Source organism: Cryptomeria japonica, chromosome 10 (assembly GCF_030272615.1).
Source record: "Cryptomeria japonica chromosome 10, Sugi_1.0, whole genome shotgun sequence".
Taxonomy (NCBI): domain Eukaryota; kingdom Viridiplantae; phylum Streptophyta; class Pinopsida; order Cupressales; family Cupressaceae; genus Cryptomeria; species Cryptomeria japonica.
Genome location: NC_081414.1, coordinates 856,283,637 through 856,289,636, shown reverse-complemented (window position 1 = coordinate 856,289,636; position 6,000 = coordinate 856,283,637).

Genomic DNA, 6,000 nt, shown 5'->3' with positions numbered 1-6,000 from the left:
ACTATCTATCCTTCCGTACCATGCCTTGGGAGCTTCCTTAAGGCCGTAGAGAGATTTTTTTAGTCTACACACATAGAGATTTCTATAATGTGTAGCAAAGCCTTTAGGTTGTTCTATATATACTTCTTCCTCAATAACACAATTCAAAAATGTGGTCTTCATGTCCATTTGGTGTATCTTCCACAATTTGGAAGCTGCAATGGCAATGATGGTTCTTACATAAGTATATCGGGCAACTTGAGCAAATGTCCCTTCGTAATCAATTTCAACCTTTTGAGAGAACCCCCTGGCAACGAATCTGGCTTTGTGTTTTTCAATACTACCATCTGGTGCATATTTAATTTTGAATAACCACTTTTGATAGGACAACTGATTTGTCTTTTGGTCTAGGTACAATGTCCCAGACATCATTTTTTAAGATAGATTGGTATTCTTCAATCATTGCATCTTTCCAAGCTTGGCATGTTAAAGCCTCTTCAACATTTGATGGTTCAGATTTTGTAAGTTCGGTCATGCGTACAACATAGCATGATTGACTTCTTGTTTTCTTATTCTCTTTGAAGATTTCATCGAGTTCCACATTATTTTCTTCAATCATCTTTCTTGCCCATAGTGATCTTTTCTTGTTGTTAGGATTTTCAACATTCTCGAAATTAGGTGATTGAAGTTCCTGATTTTCTATGCTATTCTCCCTTTGATTTTCAATTGTAGGATTTTCATCTGATTCTACGGTTAGATCATCTTTTACACTTAGAGATAGTTTATAAGCAACATCTTCTTCAAATTTGACATCTCTACTGATTTCAAAAGATCTTTGTCTTGGAATATAGACTCTGTATCCTTTAGTGGTTTCACTGTAGCCAACAAATATGCCTTTCTTCTCGGAGGGTTCTAGTTTGGTTCTTTTTTCTTTAGGAACGTGAATATACACATGGCAACCAAAGATTCTTAGATGGCTGAAATCTGGTTTATTTCCTGTAAAGGCTTCTTCAGGTGTTATATTCTCTAGGATTGAACGAGGGCATCTATTTTGAATGTACACAGTTGTATTTGAGGCTTCAGCCCAAAATGAGATATGCAGATTTTGATCATGCATCATGGCTTTAGCAGCTTTGATGATGGTTCTATTTTTTTCTTTCTACAACTCCATTTTGTTGAGGATTATAAGGTACAGTACACTCCCTCTTAATCCCAACAGAAATGCAGAATTCTTTAAAAAATTTAGAGATATATTCACCCCCATTATCTGATCTTAGAGTCTTTATTTTCTTCCCAGTTTGATTTTCCACTAGGGCCTTAAATTCTTTAGATTTCAATAACACTTCATTTGATTCTTTGAGTTTTATGAAATAGATCCAAGTTTTCCTAGAGTATCATCAACAAATATCACATAATACAAGAATCCCCCTAGTGATGGTAATGACATTGGACAACACAAATTAGTGTGGACAAGTTCTAGTACAACTTTTGATTTGCGTTCACTTGAGGGAAAGGACCCTTTTGAGTTCTTCCCTAGAGCACATCCTTTACAAGTTCCACCATGATCAAATTTTAGATTGGGTAATCCTGTGGTAATCTTTCCTATAGAAGGTAGGGCACTAAATCGAAGATGTCCCAATATTCTATGCCAAATTTTATTAGAGTTTGATACTTCATGATTTAGTGCTTGTTTTTTAGTATTACATAATTTGTATAAACTACCATCTCTAGATCCTATAGGAATAGCATTCTTTATGTGTAATGCCCATACCCTAGTCGGACTTTTAAAACCCGTTTAACCTTGATTGACTTCCTACGTGGCACTCTTGAATGGTAGATTAACTGATATGCAATGTGTAGTTTAGATAATATAAATAAACTGAGCATACTTATTATTGTGTTTTTGCATCGATTCTCGTGTAAATGCAATTGTTCCTAACCCTTGTGATAAATCTTGAGCTAACATCTTCATTGAATATGTATTTGTATATGCATGCTTGTATGAATTCATGGGTGCAGGAGATTGCAGGTACAACACCGCTTAGGGCAAGGTTCATCTCCTTTGGAATTTGCAAGGTTGAGTATGCTCGTTCATCTTTTGAATTCGGATTTAGTGGTCATATAACTCTCGTCTTGCCTTAGCCATGGTTAGGTGAGCATCGTGTGTGGATTCGTGGGCTTGCTCTTCAATGGGATGCGTGTCGAGTGATTTGGAGGACTCCCTCGATTTGCATGCCATGCGCGAGGTAAGTGAGGTTTGTGATCCTAAGTATTAAATTTAAATTTATGAGTAGACGAGCACATTAGAAATTTAGAAATTTAAATGGGTAGCTTCTTCTATATGATTAATCATTAATTTAAGAGATTGCTTTAAATTGTTATTGTAACAAGCTTAAGGTGTTTAACTGGGGTTAGCGTGCTCATTTACGCATTTGTAACTTTTACGTATTTGTAGTTGAGAAATTAGAATAAATAAGACTCTAGTACTAGATTAGTCATGTATTTTAAAATGTCGCTTTATTTTGTTGCAGCGAGTTAATTTAATAGTTAATTTTAATAACGACGATTTTAATAAATTATGCGTTTTAGAAAGGAAAAAATTTTAAAGTCATTGAGAGATAGAATTAAATTACTCATTTTCGCACTTTGGAAGAAAAAGGGGTAAATTATTATTATTTAAATGAAATTATTTTCTTTTACTTGTAAAGTCGATAAAGTATAAAAGTTTGACTTTTAGAAAATTAAAATTTAATCAAAACGCCTTACCCGGTAAGTAGTCCCAAAATATAAATGTAGGCCTAAATCGATATTAAGAAATTAAAATTTAAAACTCAATAAGAAAAAGAAGCATTTTAATTTTAATAGGGGAAAACATATAAGATTAATAAATAATGGTAATGAATGACTTCCATTTGGGACTTTCAATCATTTTATTTTTAAAAATAAATACCTAATTTCGAAATTGAAATTAGGGCAAAAATTAGGGTTTTTTTTTGGGAATCTTGTTTGGTAAGCATTTTGGGGGCTTCTGGGCTTTGGGTCTTTTTTTTGGAAAAAAAACATGGTTCTTGCAAGGGAGATTGGGGATTTTGGAGAGGGATGAGGAATGAGAGCAGCTGATTTGGGAGCTCATCTTCATCAAAATCTCTTCCTGGAAAGCGTTTGGAGGTAAGAAATCTTAATCTCCCCTTTTGTTTATTGTTATGCCCTCCATGAAATGCTGGAAAAACAGAGAGGATTGCTACCCATGAATGTTTATTAAGATTTAGTTTTCAGTTGGTTGAAGGCTTGGTTATTCTTCAAAGACTCTTCTATTTTGCCCTCTTTTGAAATCCATAATATTCTGAGAATTCTGGAAAAATGTATTGACTATGAGTTTCTTTCAAAATAGAAGGTTTTTTAAGGTTTTTTTTTTTTTGGAATGTGAGTTTCTTAAAAAAATATATATATATAAAAATGAAAGGGGTTTGCTGGAACTTATTCTCTTTTTTTCCCCTGTCTGTAAGACTGTGTGTTTTGGAGATTTGTTATGGTTTCCTTTTATTTATTTCTGTTTTTGCAAATTTGTGTGTGTTGAAAACAAAAAAAAAATAATAAATAAAATAAAACACAAAAAAATCCCTTACCTGGCCTCTCGCTGCAGGTAGCTTATGCTACCAGTTGGTAGGCAGCGCTACCACTGGTAGCGATCTGCTACCAAATGGTAGCAGTGCTACCTGAGGTAGCAGCCTGCTACCATTGGGTAGCAGCGCTACCAATGGTAGGTTGCGCTACCAACAGATGGGAAGGGCTGCCAAGGGGAGACCCACGTGGTTGTCCACGTGGGGTTTCTTTCCCTCTTTTTTTTCGCAGTTCAAAAAAAAACAGATTTGTTACATTTAAATTTTAATTAATTTCTTTTATTATTTTATATAATCTTTACAAAAAAAAAAAAGAAGGAAAGTTATTTGGATGTGATATATAAAAAAAAAAAGGAAAAAAATTCTGATTATTAATTGAGTTTAAAATTAGTATTAGAGATTTAAATCTAATCTCCTAGTTATTATGTAACTCTAAATTCAGCTCTTATCTCATTTAATTTCAAAATTAGCGCATAATATGTTTGGATTTTAGAGGATCAACACGCAGAAAATCCATTCTCTAATGCAAGTTTTTTAATTTCATATTGGTTACGCCATAATCGAGTTAATATTTATTAATAACATGAACTAATTAGTAGCGGTGGACTAATACGCATTTTAAAATATAGTTAAATTATCAAAACCATAAACTCGACCGACAATTGTGGATAGAGATGATATGGGTAAACAAATGCATCTTCCGGGTGATGTCCTTGCAGTTTAAATTGCTGTAATTAAATTGGTTAGTTTATAGTAAGACTTGATATGCTAGTTTGGGTCATAAGTCGGTCAAAACCCTAGTTAGGGTACCGTCAAACAATAGAATTTAGGTTTGTTTGTCTTCTTTTGTTATGATTTAATTAGACCCGTTTTTAAAAGGGATCACTATGTAATAAACTAACGAGGTAGAGGTGGAATGGTGTATGTGTTCGCCTAAAAGGCAAGATTGTATAGACATGTAATTATGTAACCTTAACTATATTAAATACCAAAAGGGTCTTGTAGTTGAGCAGACCTGGAGATGTAGCCCATCCGGGGTGAACTCCGAGATCATATTCTGTGTCATGCGATGTTTATAGCGTACTTTGTTTTATGTTTTAAATTATCTTGAATGGTTGTATTCTTGCAAAGTGTATGGTGTAAATTAAATGAATTCAAATTTAAATGTATAACATTTTTCATATGGATAAACGTAGTTATTTAAATTCATAAAACGTTGAGAATTATGCATATGGCATGGTAGTTAAATATTGAAATTAAAGTGTGAAAAAAAAGGTAAATTGGTAATGTTAATTTAGATTGTAATAGTGGCAGAAATCTCATTAGAATTACTTTAATGGATTAACTTGATATTAAGTATATAAATGAAATGAATGTAAAAAGGAAACAAAGATAAAATTATGTCACAATTCTTAAATTGAAATCTAAAAGATGAACATAATAGAAATATCTATCCTTTACCCTAGCAAATGAATCACGTCATGTCAGTTATGTTTCATTACATTGGTTAAATTTGTTAAGTTATTTCACGTTTTAATCTTAACAATAATCCTCACCGGATTAATTTGTTAATCGTGTGGACTCAATCAAATATTCATGTTGTATATTGAACGAATATACTTAGTAATTTATGCTGTAATTTTGAATCAATAATCCTCACCAGATCATTTCTATAACCGGGTGAACCCAACTAGAAAACCCATATGTTAATCTTTATAAAAGGAATCCCTCATGTTGCTAAGATTGAACTAGAATGGGAAACGTCATGTTAATTATGTTTCATTATATTGGATATAGTTGTTTGGTCAAGTACGTTTAATCTTAACAAATCAACCTTAGCGAAATTTAACTTGATAATTGGTGAAACTCAACTAGTCCATCCTAATTATAACCCCAACAAATGAATTTCTTTATGATTGTTAAAGATGAACTGAAAAAGAAGGGATTCAATTAGTTGTTGATACATTAAACCTAATAAAAGAATCTCTCTCACCTTATATTCATTTAACAATAAAAAAAAAAGTGATTTGCAACAAGATAATTGTAATTCAATCCCAATGAAAGAGCATCTGTTGGAACTTATACTCTAATCTTGAAATGTAAGATATTATCTAGCTAACTACATCTTAAAGGTAAAGGATGAACTCTTGTGGCTCGATACATTTTCAACGTAATGATTCTAGCCAATCTAGTAGTATTATTTTAAAACTTCAAATGACTCCTATGGCTACTCACATTTTATCTTTCATTTAAGAGCTGCAACTCGTTAGTTGGCTATGCATGAAATCGAATAAAGGGGTTTCACTCTATTAATTGTGGTCAATCCTTAAGAACGAAAATTCTCCTTATTAATCATACTGTTGAATATTTTAAAAAGAGATATCACATGTGGGTGAATATC